This window comes from Tinamus guttatus, unplaced genomic scaffold (genome assembly GCF_059628265.1).
Source record: "Tinamus guttatus ecotype Peru unplaced genomic scaffold, ASM5962826v1 Tinamus_guttatus_pri_ptg000203l, whole genome shotgun sequence".
NCBI lineage: Eukaryota > Metazoa > Chordata > Aves > Tinamiformes > Tinamidae > Tinamus > Tinamus guttatus.
In genome coordinates, this window is record NW_028288737.1 from 2,457,732 (window position 1) to 2,478,454 (window position 20,723).

The window sequence follows — 20,723 nt, forward strand, 5'->3', positions numbered from 1 at the left end:
GGATTTTCCCATTGCTAGTGTCTTGCATTGCATGCCATGATTTGCATCAAGATGAAGCACTGTCTTTGCAGTCCAGCAGCAGCAGCTACCATCTGCTTTGCTATAGAGTAGATCCCTGCATAAAGCAACATCACTTGAGGCCATCTTCCTGTCCAAATTCATCCAGCAAGGCTGTGGTAAAATCATCAGAGTCCCACTTTTATGTCTGAACCTCACAATCACATGGTGCACCAAGGTCTCATGTCCCATGTGGCATGCAGGACTGACGTTAAAGGCTGAGCAAAATTCCTCATAGGGACTCAAAGTCCATTTTATGCACGAGTGCTGAGGGTTTAAAACATATGAATGGGCAAGAGATGGGCATATATGATGCTATATGAACTCCAGCATGCTCATATGTATATTAACGGGTATATAACCCCTGCCAGATGCAGGAGGCCTGGCAGCCCCCCAGCAGAACTCCTCTCCTGTGGGATTGAGTCCTCCTGCATTGCTCATACTACTTACTTATCTCTTTTAACCTTGCCTTTGTGCAGCATTTCACATCTGTGCTGTGTAAAATCAAATCCTTAGATGGCTTTCTTACGCACGGTCAAATTCATTAGTCCAGATTCCTCCCTTGGTTATTTGAGGCAAACCTAAATATTCTCCCAGGTGTTTCTAGGGGGGAAATCTATGCTTATTATGTTTGGGAATCTCTTTCTTTGATGTAAATGTAGGCCTTGGAAGAGTATTTCCCTGCTTTGTGAACTTTTTTTTTCCCCCTCTTGAATAACACTGAATAAAGTGAACAAACTTGGCTGTAGAGTAAAGCTTGTTTAGAAACTTCACACGAAAGATGTTGTGCAGCTCAAATGCCAGAAAAATCTGTTCACATGTGATTGATCACAATAGTTCGAGATTATAAAATCTAGCAAGAAATGGAAAGATTAAGAACATGCTCTGGTGAAATAGAATAATTTTAGATGGAAGTCAATGCAATGAGGAACTCATCTGAGAGTGGTTCACTGAGTTGTATCACTGCTCTACAAAATAAGCAGTTGGAAGGTATTATTTCACTTTCACCATTATCGTATATCTATGCATGAATATAAATTTTTAAAGCCTTGTGGTATTAAACCTATATGTTTGTGTCAGCAAATTACACATAATCTGTTTGTAAATATTAGGAACTCTAAACCCTTCAGCTAAATTCCGCTATAAAATGTACACACAGAGCTCTGACATTCTTCTACTGAAGTTATGCATGAACAATAGGAAGTGTAATTTGACTGAATGAAATCCATTCTTTTTACTAGCTTGAAATATCAGAAAAGTAAGTTGGGCTAAATTCTGATCTGATATACATTATTATAATTGAGATAATATCTCAGTCTTCTAAGTCACTGTCATTTAAAAATATATTGACAGAGAAGAACACAATTATAACTGTAAAGTCTTACAGAAAGGTCCTCTTGCTTGACCAGATGCTGGATCTTAAAAATGACACTGTAAAACCCTTGTTAAAAAATTCAAATTTCAGCTATATTTGTGTATGTTGACAGAATAGAACTGCAAAACATTAAGTCACCAAACAGATCTCATAAACTTTCTTTTTTCCTGTTCCCTTCACCAAAGTCTTTGACATCAGCTACTTTGGTGTGTGACTTGCCTTACTAGTGACATGAGTAAAGGAGATTAGAATTTTTTACTCAACATAGCCTGAATAAGCTAAATGGGTATATTCCTTGTCTGAAATGTTCTTAAATTTTAGTGCTGGCCTCATTTTACTGTCAGCTCTGCTATGGAGCTTGCTATTCTAGTGACACATCTGTAGCTCATGAAATGAAAAGGAAAAAAAAAAAACATGTTTAGAGCTTTCCCATACTTCTGTAATTCTCTAGGTTTCTAGAAAGGAACTAGTTCCATAAAAAGAGTTCAAGACGAAATTTATTAAAAGTCATCTAGCACAGCTTTCTTTTGCATTGCACTCTAACAAATTCTTCATTCCCATTTTCATGAGCAATAAAATGAATTATGTAGTTCTTTCTTAGAAAATCCAAAACTGAAAAATTTGGTCTTTGACACAGATTTTAGGGTGGAATTATTTAGGACCATAGGACCATAGAACGCTTAAGGTTGGAAGGGACCTCTAGAGGTCATCTAGTCCAGCCCCCTTGCACACGCAGGGTCACTTAGGGCATGTGGCACAGGACTGCGTCCAAGCGGGTTTTGAAGATCTCCAGAGAGACTCCACGACCTCTCTTGGCAACCTGTCCCAGCGCTCTGTCACCCTCACTGTTAAGAATTTTTTTTCCTTAAGTTCCTGTGGAACTTTTGATGCTTCAGTTTCTGGCCATTTCCTCTAGTTCTATCAGTGGCCACAACTGAAAAGAGACCAGCACCATCCTCCTCACTGCCTCCCTTGAGGTACTTATAGACACTGATTAGATCCCCTCTCAGCCTTCTCTTCTCCAGGCTGAACAGGCCCAGCTCCCTCAGCCTCTCCTCATAGGGCAGATGTTCTAGGCCCCTGATCATCCTTGTGGCCCTGCACTGGACTCTCTCCAGCAGCTCCACATCCCTCTTGTACTGTGGGGTCCAGAACTGGACACAATACTCCAGATGCGGCCTCACCAGGGCTGAGTAGAGGGGCAGGATCACCTCCCTCGACCTGCTGGAGACGCTCTTCTTAATGCACCCCAGGATCCCATTGGCCTTCTTGGCCACGAGGGCACACTGCTGCCTCATGGGCAACTTGTCATCCACCATGACACCCGGGTCCTTCTCTGCAGAGCTGCTCTCCAGAAGGTCAGTCCCCAGCCTGTACTGGTGTCTGGGGTTATTCCTCCCCAGGTGCAGGACCTTGCACTTGGCCTTGTTGAATTGCATGAGGTTTTTCACCGCCCAGTTGTCCAGTCTGTCCAGGTCCCTCTGGATGGCAGCGCAGCCCTCTGGGGTATCGGCTACTCCTCCCAGTTTGGTATCAGCAGCAAACTTGCTGAGGGAGCACTCTGTGCCTTCATCCAGGTCATTGATGAATAAATTGAACAGGACTGGACCGAGGACTGACCCCCTGGGGGACCCCACTAGCTACAACGGGACTCTGCACCACTGATCACCACTCTCTGAGCTCTGCCATCCAGCCAGTTCCTAATCCACCTCACTGTCCACTCATCTATCCCACACTTCCGGAGCTTGCCCGTTTAGATTTGTTAGTGTTCGTTTTTCAGGAGAAATATTTCCTTTTAAATTTTTATTTATTTTGCAAAATTAGCATATGTATATAGACCTGGATGTTAAAGACTGTGGTTACGAGCTGTCTGATCCAGGTCTTGGGAATGGGTTCATTTCTCTTTATCTCTGTGATTTATAGTATTTTATTGTAAGGCCAATAAAGTGTTATTACAATTCAATGTGTGTTACTACTCTCTGAGGAAAGGGCAACTTATTAGCAAAAGGCACAAAAACCTGTGTAATTGAAAAACAACACAGCATAACTGATATTACTTTAGAACATGCTTATATGGAAGGTAACCAGAGGTTAATTGTGCAAAACAATATTACTGCACATCCAAATGCCATTTCTAAATGTTATAGTACATTAAAGCAGACGGCAGTGAATTAATAGTCCTAGCAGTGATGATAAACTGGACTTGAGGAGGTGTCCTGCAGCTGCTTTCTGTCAAATAATATAGGTAATATTAAAGAAACAAATGTACAATTGCTTTAAGAATGTTAATAAGACACTAGCAGTACATAAAGCTACTTTAAAAGAAAGCTTCCCTATTTTATTTTAATAAAACATTTCTAAACATTTTTTATTTAGTGGCAGAGACGGAGTGACCTTGTAGAGGAATTTGGCATGTAGAGGAATATAATGCATGTGCTGCTTCCCCATTTAAGCTGTTTACTCACATGAAGCAAATTTCCGAGGAGCTTTGGGTGGCACAGCCTTGCCATCCTTCCGTGCTTCGACATGGCAACCAATGGAAGGGACTAGGATAATCTCCCCAGGAAGTATAAACTGTTCTTAACAAAAGTGAAGTCTGTGCAGCCAAGGCTGAACACGTAATTCCAGCCATCGGTCATGTCAAACTAGCTACCTGAGAAACAGGTAAATGGAGGCTGAGCATCTGTCTCAGGGACCTTTACCTTTTCGTGTCATTGGCCTTGGTGAGCTAGAGGTCATCATCCAAGAAAGCTACTCAGTGCGGCTGCAGGGCAAATGGACTTTTTTGGGGGAATTTTCTATGAGAAAGAGAGGAGACAGGTGCCTTTTATCTTTCTTTTCCATAAGTGTGGGGCACGTTGTCTGCTTTTGAAAAGTCTCTTCTTGAATGGTTGCAGAAATGCATTGGAAATTCTATGCTTTCTGAGCACTTCAACTGGGCGGATCTGAGGGAAGGATGGAAGCAAAAGGCTTCACTGTGCAGTGTTTTAGGGCACTTGTATCACTTGTATTGTTTCACTGATAAAGTCAGATTACATGGGTACAAGCAAAGTTAGTGGTGTTCCAGTCAGCTTCCCAGCCTTGTCGCTGTAAAAAGAGATGCGCAATTCTCATTGTTGTTTAGTGTATTTTGGAGAGCTACACACTCCTAAATTTGGCTGGACAGAAGCAGGACCGGACTATTTTCTACAGAAATAACAAGTTCTATTGAAAAAAGAACTTCTCTGAAGAGTTACTACTGAATGTTTGTAGGGATAAACTTAAATTTCTCTGAGTTTCACTTGAATCTATTTTAAGGACAGTTCTTTCAAGAAATGACGCAAAACAATTTCCTTAGACTATCATATATGTACTGATCTTTATTGCTGTAAGAAAAAAGGTACAGGATAAAGCAAACAACTACATTACAATGCAGTGCATGCCCTAGACTGTTGTAATTGTAAGCATAATGGTAATAGCAGGTCTATGTTGCCCATCTAAATAGAGATCTGCAATTCAGACCATGCAGAAGGCAATGTGGTTTGTACCTCTCAGTACCATAAATCTAAGGCTGGAATTTTACTCCCAGTGGGTAACATTACAGCTCTGTTCTCTCTGTAGTGTTGTCATCAGTAAGAATAAGCTTCTACGTCAATTCAGTGTTAATAGGACTCGCCAGATATCATCACCAAAGTGTCGCTGGCCAATTGAAGTTTTTAGCTTAGTCCTTCCAGCACGAATATTCTTTAAAACCAATTAACACAATCCATTCATAATTATAATAGCTTTACAACTGTGCCAGTGTTTGCAACCTTGGAATACAAACAGTAAAGATAAAAACCACCAACTGAATGAAACATCATCTTGTTATTGAAATAGCATCTTGATATTTGTGCACACAATGTGATATCAGATAAAGAATGCATGTCCCAGGATGGATGTTCAATTAAATCTCTGTTTTCATTCCTGAAAGAATACCACCTCATATTTTATATCATTCTACTGCACTATATTATTAGGAACAAAATATATTATTAGGCCTAGTTAAAGAAGGCATCTTTTCCCTATAAGTGAGTGGTCCTGGGAGGCTTTGAGGGAGTGTTTTTCAGCCCCAGCTGTATTACTTGCCCACAAGAAGATCATAATTACAGACTAAAGAGGAAAAACAGATTTACAGTTTGACAACAGTGAAGGCAATAATCCTAACAAATGGAGGATAGAGCCTTATAAAAAAAACAGTTATGATTTTTGCCTTGTCCCTGACTATGTAATTTCCTTGCTCTATCTGTGGGAGGACACACACTGCCTGAGCTACTTCTGAGGCTCTCCAAAGTCATCTTTCACTCTTACATTTCAGCAGCAGGCACTTACAGCAAACTTTCATTCCATCTAACAGCTGCGCATTGCCTAAGAAACCTCAGCTACAGGAAGCTCCAGTGTGATTCTTGGAACATAAAAATGACTGTTTTTCATTGAAATGTTCTGGTCCAATTTGACCCATAGAGACCAGCAAATGGTGAGTGCCTGAAATAAAGCACTCTCAGGCAGCAGGAGAAAAGGATTGGGAATTAGGAGACTGGGGGTATTAGTTCTTGCTCTTGCACTGTCTGCCTGCATGACCTTGATCAAACTGACTTCTCTCTCACGTTTCCCTTCCTCTCTTTTGTCTACTTCAGTTGTGAGCTTCCGGCATTTTTTTGCACAGACAGTAGGACAGTGCAATTCCATCTAGGAAAGGGTACATCTACAAAACCAGGTAGTCTTTCTCTCTCAACTTCAACAGTCTTAGGTGGACATAGAATCATAGAATCATAGAATCATAGAATGCTTAGGGTTGGAAGGGACCTCTAGAGATCATCTAGTCCAACCCCCCTGCACACGCAGGGTCACCTAGAGCACGTGGCACAGGGTGGCATCCAAGCGGCTTTTGAAGATCTCCAGAGAAGGAGACTCCACAACCTCTCTGGGCAGCCTGTTCCAGTGCTCTGTCACCCTCACTGTTAAGAAATTTTTCCTTAAGTTCCTATGGAATTTTTGGTGTTTCAGTTTCCGGCCATTTCCTCTAGTCCTATCAGTGACATGGTTATGTGCTTTTCTTTCTTCTTATTTTAGAGATGAGGATTGGCATGTGACCAACTGAAATCATATATTTTTGTTTTGAGAAAGTAATTTTCTCGAATTCAAGCCCCACCCCTTACTCCCTGTTGAGCCAAGGGTGCAGCAGAATGTGCATGCAGAGAGACACTTGTCCATCAGTGGCCACTGGGAATGGTGTCTTGTGACCACCGGTGCCTTCTCCTTCCTGGTCTACTTTTTCCCTTGTGGAATGGCTTCATCATAGCCCGAGAAGGTATTCTCTTCACTTAGCTTCAGAAAAAAAAAAAAAAAGAATCATGGCTCAGACATGGTCAAACATTAATTTGTTAGAAGAACTACATTCAAAGTAGCAAACAAAAAAAAAAGACACAAAATCCCATGATGCATAGTTTGCGTTGGGATTTCTATCCTGACATTTTTTCAGCCTGTTGCAGTCATTGCCACGTTTTGAGGACTGAGGTAATTTTCCCCTCCATTACCAGACTGATTGAGATTGGGTGAATTTCTCTGCCTTGCCCAAGAACCTGCCTGGATTACTCAACAGGGTAAGTTCAGACAGACCCATCACAGCAAGTGGCAGAAGGCCACTTCAACACTCACCTGATGAGCAAGCTGACACCTTACTTGATGAAACCACATCTTGTGAGAGCATAATGGAAAGCAGAGCTCCAACTACATAACTATAAGGAAGTAATCTCATTTCTCCTTTTCTTTAATCCTTGGATAATAGGAGAGCCCCCACAATCAGCAGGGGAATAGATACAGAAAGAGGTGAGGGAATAGGCATGTGTAAGGCAGGGAGGGAGGAAGACAACTCTACGGCAGGTGAAAATAATTAGGGATGAAATTGTGACCCATCTTGCACAAGTTATTAACACTAATTCCTGGGTGACTTTTATTAATGAAATTTTGGCCTAATTACTACCACCTCCTTTGTATTTTGTTTTATTTTCTGTGCTTCTGGGGCAAGAAGAAAAGAAAAAAAAAAAGAAAGAAAGATTCAGGAGAAGTGGGAATATGGTCCAGGAGATAAAAATCCCTGAATTTTTTAAAGATATGAAGATGTATTAACCAATATGCTAGTAACTTTGTTCATGGAAAAGTAGACATATTCTTCTTATGGTAAAGGAGATGCAGCCTAGAAAAAGATGAAATGGAATGAAAGAAAGAGCAGAGCAATGTGGAGGAAATGAAGTACACAGTACAGCTCCTTAACTCGAAAAAGAAAAACATTATTTTAAAATATTGTGCATAATACTTAAAAACACCGAATACTTGCTAAATCCTGTAGAGAAGCATGAAGGGTATGGAAATGTCTGCCAGCATCTCCTCTCCTGAAGAGATTCATCCATCCAGGGCAAAATTAAGCAGACAGCCTCACAAGAACATGCTCTTTGGAGTTTTCTCCCATCTTGTCCTCTCATGTTACTGGAAATAGAACCAGAAATAGAAAAAAAAAGGGGGGGGGGGCTTCTTTATTCCCAACAATACAGCAGCTGACTATCCAACTCCTTAATTTGTAAAGACTCCTTCTGAATAGTCCTGCTATATCCAAGCAATGGAATCTCCAAAGTGGTGGAAGCTCGGAGATACTGCAGGCTGAAGATCTCTTGTTTTTCGTTTTATTTTTAGGTTGCAGCTTGCTTTCTAAAAGGCTCCTGTTACTATGGCTGTAACCGTTATGGTTAAAGGACATGGACAAGCTAAAATGTGCGCGCCTTATTGGAACAACTGATACAACAGGAAAATGTAGATAATCTTCCTGGCATACAAGCCCTTCCTGACAATTTTTTCCAACTATATTGGTCGTTCTAATAAAATATGCTACTTCCACCTGCAAACCTTATCTTGCCCGTGAAAAGACAGTAATTCATTTACTTCTGTAAAGGCCTCATAATACTATTTTTTTTTTATGCTGGAACAATCATGTACAATGTGCCTGTGTATTTGATAACCTAGATTTGAAGCACTAAAGGCAATTTGTGATATATTTCCCTCAGAATTTTTTTTTTCATTCTGGGTCTCAAATGCATAGCGTAACTCATAATCAGAAAGTAGATTTACAGAAGCCGTTGCAGCATAACAGTGGAAGGGGCATTAGCAATTTAGGAAAAGGTAGTAGATAAAGAGGCTGGAAGTTTAAGAAAATGCTAATCTTTTTCCTTAGTGAAACACACTTGCCTTGCCTGAGGCATCTTTCCTAGAGAAAAAGCAGGATGCATTAAGATTGAACTGCTGGGTTGAATTCAATTTTGTTTTATCACATTTGCACATGGTAATGTATATGCCTAACTAGTCCTTCCTGCAAAAGGCATCATCAGAGTGTTGACATGCCTGTAACTTCTCTGTGCAAAGACTTTGGTGAGGGCACTAGGGAAGGCTTTGCCCCAGCAGGGGCAAAAAGGGCTCTCTCCAGTATAGAACAGACTATTGCTGGTTAAAAGTATTCGAACAGAGAAGCTTAAAGTACATTCATTGCTGCTTGTGCAAGAGCAGCTCCTCTGTTCAAATGCTAGAAGAAAGTGTACACAAGAGAAGCATTTTGCTCGGCTGTGGTATGTAGTTTCACCTTATTTACATTTGGGGCAGAATCACATCCTGTTTTGTTTTTACGAAAGTATTAAGCATGTTTTTGATACTTGATAAGCAGTAGAAAACAACAATATTAAAGGCATAACAATTTATCCTAGGTAGCTTTCACTCCAGCAGATGAGTACCATGGCAGATACGAATAACAGAGACAGACATTACAGATTCAAGCTGTCATTTTGTTGTATTAGCTTCCCTTCTAAACCTGTCTGAAAGAGAAAGGGAATAAACTGCTGTTTGACATGCATGCAAGAAAATTTGTTCTGCTGCTTATGTACGTGTAAGATTGAAGGATTTCTTCTGGTTTTACTATTAGCATAATCAGAAACATTGCACTCTATCAATTTGTTAAAGTAATCCTTGTTGTTATTAGAGGACAAAATAGACAGTGGGATAAATCCGTTGTTCACTTGCATTGGGACAAATCCAAAATAATCACGCTCATAACAAATTTACTCTGGAGTTACACTGGGCTAAATGAAATTAGAAAATGGATTGCAAACTTACATATATTACCAACAGTTATGAGTGCCTTGTGCAGGAAATGTAGCATTACCAATTACCTCCCAGTTTTACACTTTTACATCATTTTCAGTGTGCTTTTTGCTCATGTCAGCTGCTCATAAGACTAACATCTCCTAGAAAGAAACAGAATTAATTTTATATAACTGATATCTTGTAAATCTTTGGATTTTCAGATTTTATGCTTTATCCAGTGTGAATTCTTAGGAGATCCCAAATCCACTACCTTTTAAATTGACAATATTATAGCTGGGGCAAAAGTTCAATAGAACTCCTAGGACTAGATTAGCATTTTTGTGGCAAAGCGGTAAAATTATATTAACAATTTTTGCTAAAGACTTGCTACATGTACTTAGGGAGCAGACAGTCTGAGAAGCAGTCGGTAGCTCCAGAGAAGTGGTTAGTTGTCAGCTGGGTGGTTCTAAATGTACCAAAGTGTTTAAACAGCAAATGATTTTAAATATGAAAGGAGGCTTCTTCCAAGAATTGTTATATTGAGCATCACAAAATTGCTGTTTTTTTTTTCCCAGAGAGCTAACCTCCATCTGTTTCTGAAAGAGCTTAGCATTCATAAAGTAACAAATTATATTTCAGAGCATAGCTCCTTATTACTCACCAGTTAATGGGGCTAAGAAAAGATTTCAGACAATTCTTATGACTGTAGTGCCGGCTCAGAGAAAGCAAAAGGAGCGAGATGAAGATGTTATGAAGAAAATGTTTTTTAGTTATAACTTAACCTCCTGCAATCAGAAAACAACAAAAGGCCACATGGGACTTACAGCGCTACAGAAAACACTGACATTAAGTTGGTCATATTTCAATGGTGTTCAGAAGTCTGAAACACTCTTAGCCATGAATAGATTGAAAGGAGTATAATGAGAGTAAGTGTTAAAAATGGCAAAAGACAAATAACAAGGGATACCATATTTTAAAGAATAGATAATTTCCAATTTTGCCCTTGTTGGACAGTGGAGTGCCAGAAAGCAGCAATCACCAGGTACGTCATAGACCAAGGTATTTTAGGGACTCAGGACTCTTCTCTGCATGTAACTGTGTCTGAAAGCATTGGAGAATTTCAGTGCCTGTTAACTACCTAACTCCAGAATTGGCCTCGTCTGTTATTGTCACAATATTGTTGTTTGGTTACTGCATATTCATGGAAAATGGGAAGTGAAGTTTTCAGTTCCCCTCTATGCAATGCTCTCTGACCAAACCACTTAGCAAAACTCTACTCTGTCTTGCTAAGAGTCACCAGGAAAGGTATTTTTGGTGTTTTTCGACTCTGGCTGGTTAGTAACAGAAGAAAATAGCCTCGGCCCTGAGATGTCTTTTTGATGACAGTTTTGGCAAAACCAAAAGTCTCTACAAAGTAGAATGAGTCAACATATACGAGTGTGATGGCAAATTGGCGACCTTACCTGAAAAAGTAGGTTGCAGCTGCCTTACCAATGTTGCTTTCCTACCCCTGTCTTTGCACATGAACACTATAGTGTACATCTAAAGTCTGTATCGCACTTACTCCTTAGGTTCCTGGAGCTCACTCAGTGGATGGAAACGCAGTGTATCCTTCTTATCTAGCCTTCAGTGGACAGTCCTCTGTGTTGCATCACCTGAATCTTGAATACTACATAGAATTATCACTTTCTGTGTAGGCTAACTTTATAGCTGTTTTAACTTGGACAAAGAGACACATTTTTCCTTCAGTTTCTTTGTCAATGACTGAGCTTGTTAACACAAACATTTCCTTCCCAGTTTCCCAAAATCAAACTTCAGGCATTATAAAGTATGAAAATGGCGAAGTTAAAAGCAACCGAAAACCTGGATTTGATAACAGACAATTTTCAGTGTCTATGTCACTGCTGGTAATACACTAATCCTTTTGTAAACACTCCCACACCTCTCCATAATGTACATAGATGAATAAAACATATAGCAGATAGTCGCGAATGTTGTAACCATGACAGTTTTATTAGTGCTAATAAGGCTTTTTTATATACTCACAAAATATATAGCAAGCAGGTTAATACTTTTAAATTGTCTGAACCTCTCTCGTTTGACTGTGGCATGCTTACCCTGAATTTCCCGAAGGATTTATTACATTTTGGTCTCTCACCTTCAGGGCAAGCATTTAGAAATACCCTGCAGGGCCTGCTCGGTATTTAGGAGCCGATCAGCATTTCTAAGGGCAGTGCTTTCGAGGTGGCTGGCTTTGGGGAAGTCGTAATGCGTGACCCATGCACAGCACTGCCGATAGCCCGAGAGCGGCTGTGGCACTATGGAGCTGAAGCAGGGAGAAAGGAGGCGTTTAAGGAGACACAATACATTTCTCTGGTTGACTTGGCATAACCTGATCCGATTTTCCTTTCAATTTGCTGCAGTCCCACATGTAAGTCAAACAGAGCACTAACACATGTATCTGCAGTAGCTGTAACCATAAACTTGCTTGGACATTGCTGGCTTTTTTTTTTTTTTTTTTTTTTTACATCTCAAATGAAAGACTTTAGCTAAGACCTCAGAATAGTGACATGCCTTATTTTTTTAATAGGATACATAGTGACCTGATAGTGTGCTGCCCTCCTGGTTTGAAGGATGTGCATTTCCTAGGACACTAACAATATTTTCACATGCTTGACACAGAGAGGTGGGCAGGAATTTGAGGGTAAATCAGAAGAGAAGTAGGATTTCTGAGGTTATCAGGACCTTGCTATCTCTTTATCATGGTGTGTTCTACACATACTCGGGTTAAAAGAACAACGGAAGGTCTCATTTTCCACCAAAAACAATATCAATCTATCTTGTTCATTGCAAAAGCAATCTGCAAGACCAGAACCTTCTGAACACACATCCACCACGGCTGAGAGAGCACCATTCAGCTGTTAAATGTCATAGATTCTGCAGTACCCACAAAGCAGGGGAGAGCACGAGAAATGCCACCTCTCTAGGCGCATATGGCCCTAGCAGAGCAGCAGGGTCGGTGAGTGACGAGCACTCAGTTAGATGTGGCTGGAAATATTTGACTGGAAACATTGTTGGACCTGCCAATTTGGCATGAATCTCAAACTTCCTACTAAAGAAATCCTAAACCATTTGTGCTCATAGACTGCAAAATAAATAAATAGATAGATAGATAGATAGATAGATAGATAGATAGATAGATAGATAGAGCCTTGCCTACTTTCCTGGCACTCTTAGCACAATTAGAACATGAAGCCGCAGCCAGTGCTGAGCAATTCTGTTGTTCTTTTGGGGTGCTTGCAGAAACGGCTGAGAGCATCCTCCCCCTCAGCAATCTCCTTCTTAAGTGCAATGCAAACAAAAGTTTGCATTGTTGCTAATGGTATATGATTTCTCATACCTTTTAACTCTCCCACGTGAGTCTGGGGACAACCTCCAGGGACGGCAGTAAGAGTTTCTGAAATGTGGGGGATAGGGAAGCTGAAGTCTGCACATGTAAATGGTTTTGAATAAAGGAAACTGCAAACAAAAACAGTATGGGCTGAGGATACTTTTATATTTCTACAATCCTCCTTTGTGCAGGAGAAAAAAAGTAGAGAGAAAGAGTTTATTTATTTTACACAAAATCTGAAGAAAGCTTTGGACTTCTGATTTTTGCAAAAGTAAGTGAAAGTTTAGACCTTATTATGCAGCTAAAAGCTGAAAATAATAACTGAAATGAGTTTTTTTTTGTGAAACAAAATAAGCAAAACATGAAAAATGCAACTAAACTTAAAATCCTTCTGTATCCAAAACCCAAGTTGGAATACAGTAGTAAGATTAAGTGGAAAGCAACTTTACATTAAAATAGAGAAAAATGAATCATTTAATAATTCAACATATATAATGCAATTGAAGGAAACAAAAGATACAGAAGAAGAGAGAGAGAAATTAGTAATAAATAAATAAATAATGCAATATATAATTGACCCTGAAGCTGCTGTGATTTTGATAGGTAAGAGAAGCTGAACAGGAGTTGTGAGATGTTATGGGAAAAATGTTTGCTCTGGAAACATTTTACCTGCCTTTGCTAAATGCTTTTCCATCCCAAATACATCATTCTCCATTTTAGTAAAAAGGAAAATCATTGCTTTATTTTCTTGGAAAGCACTGACCTAGACTTGGGCATGCACTGCTTATTTAAGACTTAGAGCTTAAAGAAATAATTACTAGCTCTTTCAAAAGCATTAACACTACTACTCTTTTCATTACATTTCTGTTACTCAGATGCTTTTCGTCAAATGTAATGCAGAAGTAGGTTTGCTTTTTATAAATCATAAAGCTAGCGGAAACCTGTCCATGGATTTCCTGCTAGAATTGCAGAGATAAAGCAAGAAAAACAAAGACAAGCCTGAGGAAAAAGAAGCCCCCAGAAATTCAGATTTCACTGCATTTTGCTGGCGTGTAAGAAGAATAGCTTGAAGTAAAGTGGCAGTAGCGGGCTGATATTTTTTAATATGTCCTGAAAGGCGTCCCTCAATATCCTCAGTGCTGAGCACCCTCGGCTGGCTCTTCCTCACACCAAATGAGGGGGAGCTGTGAGTGCCCTGGAGGGCATGGGTGCCATTCAGAGTCAGTGCAACCCGCAGAAGAAATGGGCTCCTGGGAAACTTACAAGGTTCAAAGGCAAATGCAAAATCCTGCCCTTGAGATGGAGTAACGCCACAGTGCAGCTCTGCACTCTTTTGCAGCTCTGCAAAAAGTGACCAAGGAGACAAAAGCTAAACAACAAATTGTGTAGGAGTCAGCAGTGCACCCTTGCAGCAATGGAGTTTGACCACATACTGGGCTATTTTAGAAGAAGCAGAGCCAGAGTCACCGAGGGGCTGAGGAGAGAGAGGATGGTTTCGCTTACAGTGAAAGTCAGAAGGAAATCTAAATGCTGTCTTCCACTGCATAAGGAGAGGTTATAGAGAATGGAAGCCAACTCCTTCTCAGAGGCACCCAGCGAAGAGACAAGCGGCAACGATAGCTTGCATCAAGGGAAATACGGACTGAATATAAAAGAAATGCTCCAGTGAAAATGGCTAAAACTGGAGTACGTGCCCAGAATGGATGTAGGATCTCCATTGCTGGAGATTTTCGAAACTTCAGAGGTAAAAGCTCTGAACAATCCTTATTTGACTTTGAAATCACCTCCACTCTGAGCAGGAGATTGGACTAGATGGCTTCCAAAAGTCTCTTCCAATCTAATCTTTCAGTGATAGTATGATTCTTTGAAATGATTTATTAACATCGGAAGTTTGACTCTCCAGAGTAAAAAATAAAGAAAAAGTTTACAAAATCCTGTAGAACTGAGCAGAAGTAATTTGAATTAGGAGACTCTTTCTATACCACTAATCTGAATTCCTGACTTCTATCCATATCCATATGCCTCCTTTAGCTAAAGCAAGCAGTTCCAAAGGCTAGCAGTCAAAGATCTAGATCCAAAAAGGAAGCATAATGCAACACTACAGAACATTGCTATTGCTAAGGTTTAGGTTCCTGTACCAGCCCTGAGATTCAGAGTTAACATAAGAGAGATTTTTATATTTCCTCAGCTGAATACACATTCCTGGGCATGGCTTTATGCTTCTCTATTCCTTGTTGTAGGTTATTTGTAGCTCAGTGCATTGCAAACATACTCCTAAAAGGCAGACAAAGTGCAGCTTCCTGTATGTCTCAGGTATCTTTGTAGCATATGATATTGGACTGTCCTAGGGAGGACATGACATCTAGCATGAACTGATTCATGCTATGCATTGATTCCTAACACTGATTAAATGCTATGCCTGAGTGCAGGGTTGCATCCTGACCCCTGGCTAGGGAGAAAAATTGTGCCCTAATTCCAGCCTAATCTTTGGAATATGGTAAGGATCTGCCTCTAGACTCTTAGTGGAATGAATGTAGAGATGTGATCACTTAGAAAAGAATGATGCATGCCTGGATATAGAGCAGAGCTTCGTGAGTAGAGCTGTTCCTTGGGTCTTGACACAGACAGTGAGAGTTCATATATCCTTCTCCTTACTCAGGGTTTGCAACCTGCCACCATGCCCTGAAAGTGGGCATTACAACCAAACAGGTAGGCAAGGTGGAGGACACTATCCTCAGGGCCTCCTTATATCTTAGCACGGAGGTTAGTGAGCTCACTGTGGAAGAAAAAGATACTTCCTCAATAGCAACTTCCCTAAAACCTGAGGAGCACCATACATCTTAAGAAGTGCCCTAATTGCCAACCTACAGTCTGTCAAGGGAGTGGGAGAACAGGAAAGATTCCCACTTCTGCTGAGAGAGTTGCTCTACCGCTCAGAAAATAACTCAGATTTCTTCAGGAAGGGGAAAGGCAAGGAGAATATTGAGTTTGGTCTCATCTCAAAAGCTCATATTCTGCAAGTAGACATACATAGACAATAAAGGCTGGCTCTATGGTCCCTACCAGTTTTCCACTAGGTAATAACTTATGCAAAGACATGTATACAAGCCAGAGTGCATTAGAGATGTGTTTTAATAACCGTGTTCACAGAAACCTACACAGTCAAGCTCAAGTATGCTGGTGGCAAGTACGGGCCCAGCAGTCCCATTCGTGCCCAATCCCGTGGCACCCTTGCCTTCTGTATTTTTACGAGAGGCAAGAGAAGGAGCTCATTCATTTCACAGGTACAGCCAATCTTTTTCTTCAGGAGTGCTTCTTCAGGTGCATTCCCTAGTGCAGGGCACAAAAGAAGCTACAGTGCTGACTGGAAATATGAATAGTGACTGTGCTACTGAAAAGCAGTGCAAGAAGTAGCTCCTTATATTCCCAAGTAAATATGTGCTTGAGTATTGCTTTGTGCTGGTACACTGCTGCCCGTGCCACTGGGTAATTCAATGCTGCTTTGTTGTCCTCTATTTTGGCAGTAGCAGCATAAGTCAGAGCTGCTTTTTCTTCATAAGGTGGGAGATTTAGCTATGGAAGTCTCTGATAACTAGATCCAGTGAATTTCTTATTTTTTCATGTTGACTAAAATATATTTTGATCCCATTTTATACAACATATTTACTTGTGCAGCAAGCTGAACAGAGAAATATGCTCAGTGTTACCAGATGCTTGATTTACCAGTACCCTGTGGCCTTAGAAATAAGTTATTTCAGATTTATAATGCCAAATCTATGCTTACTTTGACTACACAAATAATGCTATGTAAACTGACTTGTCCCTCTGCAAGAGGTCATTCTTATGAAATATTCTATGTGCTTGTTAGAAATCCAGAAATATTTACTAATTCAAAAAAACTCAGAATCCAGAATGTTAAACAATTAATTGATTTGCAATGGATGATCCAAGATGGTTGCTTAAGACACAGGAGTGACACCCATGCAGTCTGAAATTTGCATTTTCATGAAAGTATGTCCTTACTTCCTGACTTTTATTGCATCTACTTACATTCTTCAAAGCATGATATACCATATTTTTTCCTTCACGGAGGGTCTATCAAAAGAGGCAAAATGCAAATTAAGATATAAAAGCCTATGTCTTTAAAATTAGCTTCACCAATGGGCATTAATTTCTAGCTGTCCCAGATATTGTGACAACTTCAATCAATGTGCAAGTTTGTTATTTCTTTTCAATTTATAAAAGCTGCATTTACATTATAATGTCAAAGATAACCCTTATGAGCTAAGGTAAATATACAGACAGTGCTCATTTTTCATATTAGAATCTGGAAGCTTATCATGGAAAATGTAGATTGTATGATTCAGTCTTTCAAATTGTCAAGATTATCTGTATTATTTCTGTATTATAAGTTTTTATTTCATATGTGTGTGTGTGTGTGTATGTATGTGCACATATGTCTTTCTTTATGTAAAGAGCATTACTAACTTCAATCATATATCACAAACACCAATCCATAGAGTGAGACAAATACATTACAGGAGTTAAATATGTAGGGGCATAGAGCTGTTCCCCCTGTAGTCAATAGCAATTTAGCCATTAACTTAAATGAAAGCAAGATGAGACCTGTATTCTAAAAGAAGAAAATGCATTTATGTATCTCTAGTTAATGGCAAGATAAAAATAAGGGGTCAAACAATTCATTATGTACTCTTGCCATGCTATCAGAGAAAGAAAAACTACCAAAACGAAAATCTTCATTAGTAGTAATATTGTCTAAAAAGCTGATCCTGCAACAGGATTATATCAACAATTCTTATATCAACAATTCTGGAACATTTAGTATATCTAGAAAATGAAAAATTACTTTATGTTGGATCTAAAATTCAACTTGGATTTAAATCTAAATTGTAGTTACTAGGGGCTCACCTTCATCAGACCTCAGATATCTGCAGGCTGCTGGGGACTTGTGCATACAAGCTCCCTACATGTGCAGAACTTGATGTGGTAGGTGATATGCTCTGAAAATACCAGTTCTGATTTGCTAGAGCGGGCTTCCTACCCAACATGGAGTATTCACCCGTTCTCCTTAAAAATAGACCTTATGCTGCTTCTTTTCCACTTCCAAAATATTTCAGGTTGAAAGCTCTCACCTTGGATCTCAGAAGCTCAGTTTCAATCCACTCAATACCTGAGTGAAGGACCTGGATGAAGGATGAACTGGCTGAGCTAATAAGCTACCATGAAACTCCCTCTTCCCATGCTGTGGAAGCAATATTATTCCACAGAAAAAGAACTGTGAAGACCCCAACCAGGCACAGAAGAGACCAATGTGTATGCAAAAGCACCTGGAGAGTCACCTGCTAGAGAATGCAGGAATACAACGAGGAAGGCCAAGGCCCATTTGGAAGTAGAGTTAGCAAGAGATGTCGGGGCAACAGGAAGGACTTCTATAACTAGATCAGCAGCAAGAGGAAGACTAGGGAAAATGTTAGTCTGCCGCTGGGTGAGGAAGGTGCCTTGGTGGTGGAGGATGCAGAGAAGGCAGAGTTACTAAATGCCTTCTTTGCTTCTGTGTTTTCTGCAAAGGCTAGTCCCCATGAACTACTGAGCCTGGAGACAAGAAAGAGAACCAGGAAAGAGGAAGACTTTCTGCTGGTCGAGGAGTACTGGGTTGGGGATTATTGAGGCAAACTGGACACCATAAATGTATGGGCCCGGATGGGATGCACCCAAGAGTGCTGAGCGAACTTGCGGGGGTTATTACTCAGCCATTCTCTATCATCTTCAAGAGGTCATGGATGGCGGGGGAGGTGCCAAAGGACTGGAAGAGGGCCAGCATTGCTCCAGTCTTCAAAAAGGGCAAGAGGCAGGACCCAGGAAACTACAGGCTGGTCAGCTTCACCTCCATCCCTGAAAAGATGGCGCAGCTCTTCTTAGAGACCATCTCTAGGTATGTAGAGGAAAAGAAGGTGACCAGGAGTAGTCAGCATGGATTCACCGAAGGATAGTCATGTTTGGTGAACCTGATAGCCTTCTATGATGAGGTGACTGGCTGGATGGATGGTGGGAGAGCTGTGGATATTGTCTACCTTGATTTCAGCAAGGCTTTCACCACAGTCTCCCATAACATCCTCATAGGAAAGCTCTGGAAGTGTGGAATAGATGAGCGGACAGTGAAGTGGATTGAGGACTGGCTGGATGGCAGAGCCCAGAGGGTGGTGATAAATGGGGCCAAGTCTAGTTGGAGGCCTGTAGCCAGGATTGTACGACAGGGATCATACTGGGCCCAGTGCTCTTCAACTTGTTCATCAATGACTTGGACAAGGGGACAGAGCGCACCCTGAGCAAGTTTGCAGATGACACCAAACTGGGAGAAGCGGCTGATACTCCCAAGGGCTGTGCTGCCATTCATAGAGACCTAGACTGGATGGAGAGATCCTCCCCCTCTACTCAGCTCTGATGAGGCTGCACCTGGAGTATTGTGTGCAGGTCTGGGCTCCCCAGTACAAGAGGGACGGGGAACTTCTAGAGGGTCCAGCATAGGGCCACAAAGATGATTAAGGGACTGAAGTATCTATTGTATGAGGAAAGATTAAGTGAGCTGGGTCTGTTTAGTCTGGAGAAGAGGAGACTGAGAGGGGATCTGATCAACATGTTCAAGTACCTGAGGGGTGATTGTAGGAAGGATGGGGCCAGGCTCTTCTCCATGGTGGCCAGTGACAGGACGAGGGTTAATGGGTGTAGGTTGAAACATAGAAAGTTCCATCTCCATATGAAGAAGAACTTATTTCCTGTGAAGGTAACAGAGCCCTGGAACAGGCTGCCCAGAGAGGTTGAGGAGTCTCCTTCTCTGGACATCTTCCAAACCTGCCTGGACGCCACCCTGTGCCACATGCTCTAGGTGTCCCTGCTTGTGCAGGGGGGTTGGCCTACATGATCTCTAGAGGTCTCTTCCAACTTCAACCATTCTGTGATTCTGTGATATGCAGCCCATCTTCCAGAAGTTTCTTACATATTTTAGCCAGTGACTCTCAGGAGCATATGAAACTCTTGTTCACAATAAAATGCCTCCACCAACACCCCAACAAAAAGCTGCTGGGGCTCTCCCACTTCATTTTTCCTTAGCTATTGCATGCAATCAGCTTAAACCAAGTCGATACAGAACAGTTCTGGGAAGTGGGAAGTCAGGTTTCATTTTTCTCACCTGTAACAGGGAAATGAACTTGCACCAATACTCTGACTTCTGCATGGCGTTACATTTTCTGATCACATCAGGGCTTTTGACAATTTGAATACAGGTTTCTGGCTTCATCTCTGTGTGAAATAAACCTGTACAACTCTTCTCTTAAATTATTTGTAGAACTTGCTAGCTTCCTAGGAAGGGAGCTGTAGGCATAAAACAAAGGCTGGGAACTACCAGGAAGCAGACAGGTGCTGGCAGAGTTGGGAGGTAAATGCTGATTTCTACCTTTGTGCAGGTTTCCAGAGGCTATGAGTGAGGCATTTTGTATTTTTGCAGAACATTGCCTGTCTTTGCCGAGCTACAGATGAGGTGGTCTATTCAGCCAATATAAAGAAAGTCTGGCAAAATCCAGTATACCTAAGAGGAAAGAAAATGTCAGTTTTTCCTGCCACAAGAAAAGCTTGAGATAAGTAAGAACCAAACTGATCTTTTCCTGCTTTTTCTGTCTTTGGAACCAAACATTAGCAAAATCTTTTTTTTTTTTTTTAATACCTCTTCTATTCCTTTCTTAT